This window comes from Sciurus carolinensis, chromosome 10 (assembly GCF_902686445.1).
Source record: "Sciurus carolinensis chromosome 10, mSciCar1.2, whole genome shotgun sequence".
In the NCBI taxonomy this organism is placed as follows: Eukaryota; Metazoa; Chordata; class Mammalia; order Rodentia; family Sciuridae; genus Sciurus; species Sciurus carolinensis.
The window spans coordinates 99,822,821-99,836,337 of NC_062222.1; the positions used below are offsets into that span (position 1 = coordinate 99,822,821).

General features: G+C 41.2%; 1 long non-coding RNA gene and 1 other non-coding gene across 2 annotated transcripts; both read right to left on the reverse strand.

Annotated features, from left to right (window-relative positions):
- Positions 1 to 3,494, reverse strand: LOC124994602 (uncharacterized). The gene is made up of 3 exons (XR_007110522.1): positions 3,286 to 3,494; positions 2,864 to 3,004; positions 1 to 790 (listed from the first exon to the last, which is right to left on the reverse strand). It is a non-coding gene; the product is annotated as an uncharacterized LOC124994602 (long non-coding RNA).
- LOC124995172 (small nucleolar RNA SNORA26) lies at positions 2,473 to 2,594 on the reverse strand. The gene has a single exon (XR_007110647.1). It is a non-coding gene; the product is annotated as a small nucleolar RNA SNORA26 (small nucleolar RNA).
- Positions 3,495 to 13,517: the final 10,023 nt, after the last annotated feature.

Below are 13,517 nucleotides of genomic sequence, written 5' to 3' on the forward strand. Positions count from 1 at the left end.
TTAAATACCTTTATTTAAAGTTTCTGGAAAATGAGTTATTTGTAAACTGGCAAACAGGCTACTTAAAAAAAAAATCCATTGTTGGACAAGTAAATTGATTACTAGGAATGAGTTTGTTCTAGTAATAGAGTGGGCTCCATGCATCTTTGCAGATCATCACATGCCCTTCCCCACTGCCATCTAACATTTATATATTTTAGTCATCTAGTACCATCGTGTCCTTTAAAACCCCCTTTTATATACCTTATCACGGTACATACATCAGAAACACCTAACATGCTGACATATGCTCCCTTTGTGGGAAACTAGGTTTAATGTAATTAAATACTGTTAAAGAGTGTATATTTTTAACAGCTCTTTTGTGGCCCTTTCCCCCACAAACTGGCACGATCTCTTTAGATGTTTTTACTGTTATACAGGAACACCACATCTCAAGGGATCTCACTAGTTACACAGTCACAAGTTACAAATGTGAAGTTCTTTGTTCAGAGTTACTCAGGTGACAAGTCCCCACCTAACCCATTTTTTCATCTGTAAAATGGCAGAATAGTACCTACCTCAGTTGAGAAAATTAAGTGAAAGGGGTACATGAAGCACATGCCACATTGTCCTGTCACAGTCCTACTGCTCTTAACTCCTGTGGCAGGGCACAGATACAGTTATTACATGTAAAATATTTTACTTCCTTAGAGGCATTTTCCTAACTGTAGAGTAATCGGTGTTGCCAGTTAATTCGTTGAAATACCAGCATTAGAGCATCCCAGCTTCAATGGCTTGACTTGTTTTTGACCTATAAAAAGAATGGAAACTTTTTAAATAACCTTTTAAACAAATGTCTTTTAGGTTTTTTTTTTTTTTTTTCCATTTTTTTCTCAATGAATTTCCAGGACAAGCATTATGTATACTGTTCTACTCTTTTGGATTTTTTTTTCCACCTTCAAAGAAAATGTATCTAAATCACAATATCAATGGTCAGTTTTATTCAAACACAGGAACCACACCTGGAGATTAACCACTAGACATTAATAACCACCATCAAGGCCTATTTCAGATGTCAAAGGCCCTGAGACTCCCCAGTGGGAACACCTCCCGCCAATTCCTTTGTCCCAGAGGTGGAAAGGGGAAGGTGGGGGTGTTGTGCCCACCTTCCAGAGACCAGATCAGAGACCACCAGAGACCACGATCAATGTGAGCAACAAAGAGTCATTTATTAGCAAGCTCAAGCCTGGTCCTCCGCGCACTCGGTAACTGGTGACGCTAAGAGGCCCGAGTCCATGTTTAGCAGGGTTTTTATAATGAAAGGCAAGCAGTTTTACAGTACTCTTTTTGATTGGTTAACATAAAAAATTGCACACAAAACATGTTATTTTAAGTTCTGGGTCACTCTGACCACCGAGAGGAGGGTGGTCGTTATTTTTAAGTTCACTTTTGTATCAGCAAAGTTTGCTTTTGGGTCAGCCTGACCACTAGGGGAAGGGGGGTTGGCCACCTGGCCTTTACAGACAAAATAAGGGACGAAAACACTCTGCGGCTTTTCTGAGGGGTTGAGGACAGTTTGGGAAAAGCCTCATATTTACCCAAGTGCAGGCTTTTTCTATCTTTTCAGGGGTGAACCCAAATGGAAGTTACAGGAAGGAAGGTGGGGTAACCTGGATGGGAAGATACTTTGGTACTTTTTCAATGCCTATTTTACATATATTTTGCTCCAGGCTCTATCCAGAACCATAAACTCAAAAGCTGGCACACCAATTGGGTTTTTCAGCTATCAGGCCACCTCCAGCATGGTGGCAGTTCTCTCTGTGTTCTGTATGTAACAGTGGTCTACTTTATGCTTTGAATATAACCCTTGCTGTTCTGCCACTGCAAATTATTTTTAGAATGGACATCTTTCTTTCTCTTCCTCTCTCCCTACCTAATCTCAGGGGAAACAGGATTACATTTCTTCCCCATTTTAGGTAGAGTTTTCTGTTCTTGAGCACGCACCCACCATAGGAATGAAGTAATCCAATTTTGGGGATGGTACCAGAAGATCTCAGAAATGACTATCTCCCAAATTAACAAGTGAATTATAACTCCATGCAGAGAGCTGGTGAAACATAGTCTTTCAATCACCTTTTTAAAAGCCCTCAGTTCCTGCTGCTGGGCAGAATCACAGCTTCTGGGACAGGAGTTGTTTCTCCCTTGCTAGCAATAAAATTTCTTTTCCTTTTTCTCAAAACCATGTCGTGGTTATTGGATTGGCATCCTGGACCAAGCTTTAGACAACAAATTGTCTATGAACTTTATTCTTTAAAATTGGCCAAGTGAAGAATCTAGTCTCATCTCAAAACTGTGACGTCTACTTGACAATACTATCTGGTATCCCCAAGCATGCCTGAAGATATTAAAGTTTAGAAATATATTACTTGTTCTATTAATTGCATAAAGACATCATAAAGATATTTAAAACTGTAACGAAATTTCTTCTAGTTCATCTGTAACTCCAGACAGGATCCAAAGAAGAGTTTAGCAGTCTCTTCTCTGGGTTTTATGGAGCTTTCCTTTACCCTTCTGTGTTAGCCTCTTAAAGCACTGCATCAACCTTAAAAGGGCACAGGAAAGGGCGATTTGGGAGAGTTTTGTTTGTTTTGTTAGCTCTTCTCTGGGTACTGCCTGGTGGGTCTCAGTGGTTTAACGAGTCTGAATACCCATTAGAGGCAGTTGTTGGACTGAGTGAGCACGTGAAAGAAAATTTCCTTTCTGTTAAGGGAATGCCAGTTTCCGGCCTCTGCACCAAAAACCAACGGGCCTGAGCACCCTGTTCGCCATTGGCCTCGTGCCTGTGGACTGGGTCTTTACATTTCACTCAAGCACACGGACGTACCTGCGCTTATAACCGAGGTCGCTGCATCTTTGAGACGTCAGGGACAACGTCCCAGGGCCCAAGGTCAGCCCGGGTCGGGGTTCTTTCTGCAGCGGTAAAGGCCCTGCCCCGCGACCCGCTACAAAGTAGCGGCGGATCAGCCTGCGGAAGCAAAGCGCAAACTTGTTACGGTGTCGGGTCCTCCCCGGGAACCTCCACGTGGCTGCGCGCGGCGCCTGTGTCTCGCGCGGCCCCGGGACGGACACGGCCGCCCGCCCCGCGGGCCGCCGAGAGCTGCTCTACCCCTGCATTCTGGCCGCCGGGAGCAGCGGAGCTCGGGGCGGGCAAAGCTTGAGGGGACGCGGGGCAAGCCCAGCCCCAACCCAGCCTGTGGACGGACAGAACATTCTAGCAGCTGGAGGCCAGAGGCCACAGACACTCACCGATCAACTCCTTGGGACAGAAAGGCCGGGGCCCGCGCCAGGCGCAAAGACCAGGAGGGCGGCGGAGCAGGCAGCCAATCCCCAGGAAGGCTCTGGGCAGGGGCGGGCGGGGAGGAGGGCCGCGGGGTGGGCGGCCAATCCCCAGGAAGTCGCGGCCGGGGCGAGTTGGGGCGGGCCTGGCCATTGGCTGCCGGGAGCTTCAGGGGGCCGGGGTCTTTCTCTGGCTCTTGCAGAGGCTGTAGAAAGAGCAGACCTTGAGCAGAATAGCCTTCTTAGAGCCTCAGGCATCCCTGGGGAGGGAACCGTGCGCATCAGGTTCCCCATCAGTCCTCGGCAGTGGGGGCTCTGGTTCTCTCAGACCCACGTGTCTTCCCGGGATACTTGGCTGCGGAGGCCTCCCTTGTTACTTCAGTGCTGGGACACAGCCCTGCGCTTCCCGCTCCTAGAACTACACCAGCCCAGAGTGTGTTCAGGGCTCAACTATGTCTGGTTCAACAGGCTCACCCCTGACCTCTCCTAAACCCGGAGAGGCTTGTGCTCCCTGTTCGTTCATTTACAATGCTCACCGAGTAGACTAATCAGCAGGGGGTGAGGTGAGCATTACAAGCATTCTCAAGGTGGCAGACTCAAATTTGGCAAATAAAATTAGAGTATATGCTAAAATGAGAGCTACTGTCTACCATCTATTAAGAAATTTAATCTTCAAAATATCTTTTATCATCCCCAAATTGTATGGGCAGTAATGGATATATTAAGCAACTTACCCAAGTTCAGAGAGCAGCTAGCAATTGGTGTTTGTGGGATTTGAACCCAAGCAGTCTGAACACAGAGCTCTTCAAACACTATATTACACACACACACACACACACACACACACACACACACGTGTGGGAGTTGGGGTAGGAAGGGAAACCAAAAACTGACCTTCTTTTGATTGACTGATCAAGATAGGCAGCTCTGGTGGGGTTGACTGTCTAACGGCAGAAAGAACAACTTGCCCAGAGCTCTAAGGTAGAACAGAAAAATGCTTGAGCTGTTTAAAAATTCCAAAATATTTCACTTAAGGAGAAGTGTGGACTGAGATAAGAGTGGCTAAAGCAATCCTTAGCAGGAAGAATGAAACAGGGGGTATCCCAATACTAGAACTTCAACTATACTACAAAGCAATAGTAACAAAAATGGCATGGTATTGGTACCAAAATAGAAAGGTGGATCAATGGTACAGAATAGAGGACACGGACACAAACCCAAATAAATACAATTTTCTCATACTAGACAAAGGTGCCAAAAATATGCAATGGAGAAAAGATAGCCTCTTCAACAAATGGTGCTGGGAAAACTGGAAATCCATATGCAACAGAATGAAACTAAACCCCTATCTCTCACCATGCACGAAACTAAACTCAAAATGGATCAAGGACCTCGAAATCAGACCAGAAACCCTGCATCTTATAGAAGAAAAAGTAGGTCCAAATCTTCAACTTCTTGGCTTAGGATCAGACTTCCTTAACAGGACTCCCATAGCACAGGAAATAAAAGCAAGAATCAACAACTGGGATAGATTCAAACTAAAAAGCTTTCTTTGAGCAAAGGAAACTATCAGCAATGTGAAGAGAGAGCCTACAGAGTGGGAGAATATCTTTGCCACTCATACTTCAGATAGAGCACTAATTTCCAAAATAAATAAAGAACTCAAAAAACTCTACACGAAGAATACAAATAACCCAATCAACAAATGGGCTAAGGATATGAACAGACACTTCACAGAAGAAGATCTACAAGCAATCAACAGATATATGAAAAAATGTTCAACATCTCTAGTAATAAGAGAAATGTAAATCAAAACTACACTAAGATTCCATCTCACCCCAATTAGAATGGTGATTATCAAGAATACAAGCAACAATAGGTGTTGGCGAGGATGTGGGGAAAAAGGTACACTCATACATTGCTGGTGGGAATGCAAATTAGTACAGCCACTCTGGAAAGCAGTGTGGAGATTCCTTAGAAAACTTGGAATGGAACCACCATTTGACCCAGTTATCCCACTCCTTGGCCTATACCCAAAGGACTTAAAATCAGCATACTACAGAGATACAGCCACATCAATGTTCATAGCTGCTCGGTTCACAATAGCCAGATTGTAGAACCAACCTAGATGTCCTTCAATTGATGAATGGATAAAGAAACTGTGATATATATATATATATATATATATATATATATATATATATACAATGGAATATTACTCAGCCATAAAGAAGAATAAAATTATGGCATTTGCAGGCAAATGGATGAAATTGGAGAATATCATGCTAAGTGAGATAAGCCAATCTCAAAAAACCAAAGGACGAATGATCTCACTGATAAGTGGATGATGACACATAATGGGGGGTGGGAGGGAGGCAAGAATGGAGGAAGGAAGGACTGTATAGAGTGAAAAGAGGGGTGTGAGGGGTGGAGGGGAAGGAAAAAATAACAGAATGAATCAAACAACATCATCCTATGTAAATGTATGATTACGCAAATGGTATGCCGTTTTCCATGTACAAACAGAAACAACATGTATCCCATTTGTTTACAATAAAAATAAATTAAAAAAAAAAAAAAAAGAGTAGCTTGGGGCCAGACCTGCAGGAGGCCCTGGTAGTTTGTTAATTGTACCAAGAATGATGGCACAAAATCCATGTAAGTGGCTTTTGAGTTAAGTTAAGGATAATCTGTATTTGGTATTAAAAGTGCTCATAGTACAGTTTAAAGGGAACCGATCAATTCAGTGTATGATTGGGCCTGATTATTCAAGAGAATTTAATCTGTCCAAATTTAACCTGTCAGAAGTGAAACAAAGACCTAGAGGAATAGGATTCCAGATAGGAAAGCACAGATAGAAAGGCACTGACAGTCCTGCTGGGGATGCACTGGCTTCATAGTCCCCCAACGTCTTAGCTCAAAAAATAGGTACATCTCCCCTTGATGACTGTTATTCCCTACCCCTGAGCTCTGGGCTCCATCCCTGTCACCCCCTCAGACTCGCCCGTTACTCTTATTGTCTCCTCTCACTTCTCTCTGGCTTCTAGCTCACCTGCGTGTATACATTGTCTTTGAAGCTGAATACCCCTTACCACCATCACATGTCCCCAGTTGCCAGGTACCATACATGCTCTTCCTCTTCCTAACCAACCTTCAGAAAATACAGTGTCTACATGTTTCCATCACCTCAGCCCTGCTCACTCCTCAACCTTGCATAGTTCGACTTTCTTCCTGTCTCCCTGAAACTGCTAAGTTTACCTCCTAGTGACCAAATCCAATGGTCCTTTACTTACCCAGCTTTTCCCGTATATGACCCAATAGTCCACTTCCTCTTTGACTTCTCTTGCCTCTGAGTTGCGGAGTCCATGTTCCCTGGTGTTCCTCTAACATCTGTCTGTAGCCATCCTTTGTATTTTGTGGCTGTGTTCTTCCTCAGTTTCCTTCTTTTCACTCTGTATATTCTGACTGATCAAACTTCCCAGGTGTTACAGTAATAAAAGTCATGTACTGAGTGCCAGACATTTTAGACACGTTATCTCTAATTCTTAAAGCAATTATGCAAGAGAGATAAGAATGTTAGCAATAAGGAATGAGCACTTAGGAGCTATTCATGGAATTTAGCTCTTTACATAAAAATGCCATTATCATCATTTTAAGAGGACTTGAGTGACTTTTCCATGCCATACAATGGCAGTTCTGGAATTCCAATCCTGGGTCTCAGTCTACCTGCCTCCCACCACCCCACACCAGAGTCCCATATACTCAGAAGCCCTTCAAGTGTTGTCATCTGGATGTCTCAGAGACTCCACAAAGTAAGCCTGCCTCAAATGGAGTTCACTGCCTTCATTCACCCCTACATGTCCCTTTTGTGTCCTCTGTCTTCATAAATAACTTTGTTCTTGAGACAAAAGGATCATTTGCATCCTGAAGGTTGAAGCCAGTCTGGGTGACAGAATGAGATGCTGTTTATAAATAAATAAATAAATAAATAAATAAATAAATAAACAAACAAATAAATAAATAAATCTGACAACAAAGATTCTTAGTCCCACACTCTGGCTCTTCCTCAGCTCTTGGTCTCCTTTTTACTCATCCTCTTCCAGTCAGTCAATTCTTTCTATTGCCCATTCATGGATCTTCCTCTTCTCTCCATGCCCTGCCTGTTTTTTAGTTCTAACTCCATGATCTTTGTTCTGGCCACTGGAGTTAGTCTTCCCTCTCCTGGTAATTCTTCCACATTGTCATCATCGCCATTAGCAATTCTGACTGGTTCTTCACTGTCATCAGGAACAGACCAACTCCCGTGTCTTTCTGTCATCTCCCCCTTCCCACACACCTCTTTAGGATGCAGCCACGCTGAGCTAATCGCAGCTTCCTGACTGTCACCAGCGCTGTCCAGAACAACTGTCTGCGATGATGGGAATGTTCTGTCTGTGCTGTCCAATATGGTAGCCACAAGTGACAGTTGAGTACTTGAAATGTAACTAGCACAAGATAAGAACTGAATTTTTAATTTCATTTACACTTAACTAAATTTAAATGGTAGTATGTGACTGGTTGATACTATATTGAACAGCACAGTAATTTACAATTTATATCCCTTCTTCACAAAGTGTAGTCCATGGGTTTCACCTGAAGGCTTGCTGGAAATGCCGAATCATTGACCTCATCCCAGATCTGCAAATTCAGAATTTGCATTTCAACAAAATCCCTGAGTGGTGTGTAAACTCAATAAAGTTTCAAGAAGCCCTGCTCTGAAGTTCTAAAGCTTCCTTGCCTTCACCAGTGCTGCTCTCTTTGAGCTGCCCTTCATCTCTCCTTCCCTCCGTAACTCCAGCATCTAATCATGTTTGGTTTTTTTTGGTGTTGTTTTGTTTTGTTTTGTTTTTGGTATCAGGGATTGAATTCAGGGCACTTAACCTCTGAGTCATCCCCAGCCCTTTTTTGTATTTTACTTAGAGATAGGATCTCATTGAGTTTCTTAGGTCCTTGCTGAGTTGCTGAGGCTGGCTTTGAACTCATGATCTTCCTGCCTCAGCCTCCCCAGCCGCTGGGATTACAGGTATGCACCACCGTGCGTAGCAGCCCCAGGCCATGTTCTTTCTGTAGTTATCTAGAGGACAAGGAATGAAGTGTGTTCAAGAAGGAGTGAGGCTGAGAAAACATCTATTATAAAACCACATGTATCTTGTAATACACATATGTATCAATGTGTATCCATATATATGTACACTCACACACACTATGTAAATGTAATATACTAAATACTGTGTAATATAAAATATGTAATATACATACGTGTGTGTGTGTGTGTGAATAGGTGGTTGCTACAATGTCACTGGTAGTTTTTTTAAGGTGGTTTGATTTCATGTCTATTTACTTTTCTTTATATCCTTGACACTGCACATACATTATTTATATAGCCACTTACATTACAGAAAACAAAATAAAGGCTATTTTAGTCTTTTGTAAGTACAGATGGTCCCCAACTTACAATGGTTAGACTTTGGATTTTCAGTTTATGATGGTGAAGTAACATGCACACAGTAGAAACCATGCTCGGAGGACCCATGCATCCATTCAGTTTTTTCCTTTCAGCACAGTATTCAGTATATTTCATGAGCTCTTCAATACTTTAATATAAAATCAGCTTTGCATTAGATGATTTTGACTAATTTTAAGTTCATGCAAGTGTTCTGAGCATGTTTACGACAGGTTAGGCTAAGGTAGGATGTTAGGCATACTAAATGCACTTTCGGCTGGAAGTATTTTCAGCTTAAGATGGGCTGATTGGGGACAGAACTCCATCGTAAGTCTGGGAGCATCTGTCATTGCAAGAATATGATATGAGGATAAAATACAGTATTTTCAAGAAAGTAGAGCCCGTACCTCCCATCCTTGTTCATAACACTCTCATCTCATCAAGAGCCAGTGGCAGCTGTAGCATTGGCGATCACTGAGCCTTTAAGAGCAGAAGGAAGCGGGATGATCAGCCTTGGATGTTTTCCCTGTTCTATAGTGTGTCCTCCCTACCAACCCACACACAGGATCCTAACAGAATGACAATAACCTCCTCTTCATCCCCTGCCTGAGTTCCTAGCTATGGCTGGAGACTGAAAGGGGGCATTAGGTGTACTGAGAAGGTTACCTGGAATCATTAGAGACACCTGCAGAGTTATCTGGACATGTTAGTGACTTGAGTGCATCTTATTTGGCCCTAAGTATCATGAACTTGTTCCATCAATTACTCTACCAAGACCAATGTTTTTGTATATTGGCTATTATAATTCTTCTTTTTCTAAGTTTTGGCAATTTTTTCTTCACTGAAAAAAAAAAATACAATCACCTAGAGAGGTAACTTTAAATTCATGTCAAAATGTGTTTTGCTGATTTGTGGGATAGAAATTCCCCAGAGCTTAGTAGACTCAGTTGTGGAAACAGTAGGTTCTGATCATAGGATCAGGTCACAAAAAGCCACCAGCCAGTATGAACACAGAAGGCAACATAGCCAGGGGCCAAAACATGGTTTGTATCCTACATAGCAACTAATCTACAAAATTGATAGGGTATTGCGAAATTTCATTGAGTAGCAAGGTAAAGGAAGCATTTTTTGTTCATTGGGCAAGCATTAATTCAATTCTAAAGGCAGACCAGAAGAAAATTGACATTCTTTATTTTAGAACGAAGGTGGCTCATCAGTGTTATAAGTGGGCCTTTTGTACAGGCAGAACCACATTTACAAGTTTGTGTCCATTTATCAATCTAATACTATTGGCTCACCATGCATTGGTCGCTCCAGAGATACAATGTGATTTGGATGACAGAGTGCACCCAGACCTGATGAGGCCAATTTGGGTGGTTCTTCTTAAGAACAACAATGCAAAACATCATACTTTTTTGTCTTTTACCAACATACACAATGATGTAGGCATAGTGGGGGATCCCCTTTCAGTCCCTCAGTAGGGCCCATGCAAATAAAGAAAGTGAAATTCAAATTTCACATCTGCTCAGATGCTTTAGAGGGAGAAAGTACTGGTTAGCCTGGACAACTTAATGAGACTCCATCTCAAAAAGAAAAAGAAAAAAAAAAAAAAGGTGAGAAAGTTGAAGTGCAGGGAAAATAAGATGGAGTACAGGATCAGTACACACAATAAAACCCATGAGGTACGCTTGCTGGAAGAAGGCCACACATTTTCTCTGACCTGCCTGGCAGTCAATGCAAAATCAGAAACAAATCAGACACTCAAGAGAAACATATTCCTGAAAGACATTTCCTCCATGGATCTCATAAAGAGGGCACTGTAAAAATCAACCGCTTCAATATTAATAATCTAAAAAGGAATATTTTTGATCTCTCAAACTTCCATGTATCCAAGATTTTTGGTGCCTCATCAAGGTGATAGCTAGCAACATGCTTAAACTCAAATGAAACAAAATTTCTTTCCAAGTACTAATTATCATGTGGCAAAAGGGTTCTCTGTCAGGTCAGGAAACATTTGGAAAGAGAATTAGATTCTGATTATGAAGCATATAGGCCACACTCTACTGTGATCCTGAAACGAGTGACTGAAAACAAATGAGAAGGTATTAGTATAAGGAAGATATTAGTATAGGGCCAGGGGTATAGCTCAGTGGTAAAGCCTAGCATGCATGAGGCCCAGGGCTCAATATAAAGCATTTAAAAAAAAAAAAAAAAGTGTAATTCAGATTAACTCCCTGGCCAAACATTCAGCATTGAATTATAGAAATATATAGACATACATGCAATATATTTTTAAGGCAGATTAATCAACCAAGAGTTAAGAGTAGGTTCTAGAAACAACATATCACCATAGAAAGCTCTCCATGGATAAAATATTAAATCTAACACATCAAAATACAAACTTATTTTGATGATGAGAAAACAACAGGTTGCTCAGAGTATTAACTAACTATTTGGTTAACATAATTTCATCCTTATAGAATTTCAAGTGGCTTTTGAGGAGGGAATTTGAATAATCTTTCTCCTTTTAAAAGAAGACGAAGAAACTTGGAGCCCAGTACCTTTCCTATTTTGTCCATCAATTTTCCCCAGTTAGTGGAGGAATTCAAAATTCTCTCCTTGAGCTTTTTCCTACTAATATTTGCCCTTCAAACTCATTGTTAGGTTACTGGTGTTCAATGGTACAATTGAAATTCTTGGAATCAAAACAAATTAAGGTGGTCAGAAAACCCAGAGTTCCTTTATTCCTAACTTTTTATTGTGAAAATTTCCAAGCCTATACAAAAATAGAGTTTGACAAGTTCCTGCATATTTATCTTCCAGCCAACAATCATCAACCATGATTTATTTTTTATATTTGTTCTATCTAACACTCTTTTTCAGTCAAAGTATTTTAAAACAAATCTCAAATGTCATGTCACTTCACCCTTAAATATTTTGATATTCATCTCAAAAGAAAAGACACAATTATACCTGGCAACAATGCCAGCATGATTACTAAGAAAATAAACAATAATTCCAAGTTTATATTCAAATTCTTCCATTGTCTTAAAATGTCATTTTTCAGTTTGTTTGTTTCAATTGGGATTCAAATAAGGACTACTCATAGACTTACTATGTTGCTTAAGTTTCTTTTAAGCCTCTTTTAGTCCAGTAAAATGACCTTCTTTTCTTTTTTGGTACCAGGAATTGAACCCAGGGGTACTTAACCACTGAGCCACATCCTCAGCCCTATTTTGTATTTTATTTAGAGACAGGGTCTCACTGAGTTGCTTAGCGCCCCCCCATTGCCGAGGCTCGCTTTGATCTCGGGATTCTCCTTCCTCAGCCTCCCAAGCCACTGGGATTACAGGTGTGCGCCACAGCACCTGGCAAATGACTTTTTTCTTTTTTTTTTTGGTACTGGGTATTGAACCCAGGAGTGCTTTACCACTGATGACATCCACAGTCCTTTTTATATTTTATTTTGAGACAGTGTCTTGCTAAGTTGCTGAGGTTGGCCTTGAACTTGGAACTCTCTTGTTTCAGCCCCCTGAGTCACTGGGACTACAGGCCTGCACTACCACACTTGGCCTTTTACTTTTTTTTAATAGCAATTTTTGAGATAAATTTAGGTACTATATATTTTTGTTTGTTTTACAGTTTTTTTTTATAAGCCAGGTACCGTAAAAGTCACCCTTTTAAGTGCACAAATTGGTGGTTTTTATTAGTCATCAAGTTTTGCATAATCATCACCATTATCTAATTTCAAAATATTTTCACATTCAACATTTTACTCCAAAAAGAGACCGTAGCTCTTGGTGTCCACATTTTCTGTCTCTGTGAATTTGCCTATTCTGGGCTTTTCATGTCAATGGAATCACACAAGATATGGCATTTTGTATCTGACTTTTTTTCACTTGAGACTAATGTTTTTAAGGGTTAACATTAGTGTAGTGTCATGCACTACTCCAGTCCATTTTAAGATGCATAACACTGTATAGATATGTAGCATTAACCATTCATCAGTTGATGGACAAGACTTTGTCTTTGAAAAATCAGGTAAGTTATCCTAGAGTGCACATGGAAGATTTGTCTGACTGCTCCTTCCTGATACTGTTCTTATTTTCCTCTTCCCTATTTTTCTCATAGACTTGGGAGAAACTTCAAGGGTTTTGTTGTTGCTGTTGTTTTGTTATTGTTTGTTTATGATTTTTTTTTTTTTTTACACAGGGTCTCCCTAAGTTGCTTAGGACCTCGCCAAAATGCTAAACTGCCTTAATGTGTGATCCTCCTGCCTCAGCTCCCAAGATGCTGGAATTACAGGTGTGCACCACCATGCCCAGCTGAAAATTCATGTTTTGAAGACTTCATTGTCAAACTTCATTTTGTGGAATAAATCCTCTGGCATGCTTGCCAAAGGTGCAGAGTTTCAGGCCATGTCACCAAGAGTTTCATAGGCTTGAGAGCAGGCCCAGGAATCTGCAAGTTTAACACACATCAGTGGATTCTGAACACAGTTTAGAGAAACACACCAGAACACAATTTCAGAAACACTGCCTAGGTGTCCTTAAATCTTTTTTTTAGCTGTCAATGGACCTTTATTTTTCTTAGTTATATGTGGTGCTGCGAATCGAACCCAGTGCCTCACACAAGCGCTCTACCACTAAGCTACAACTTCAGCCCCTTACATCTTGATTTTAATGACACTTGGTATTTCATAGGAAATGTCATAAGAGCA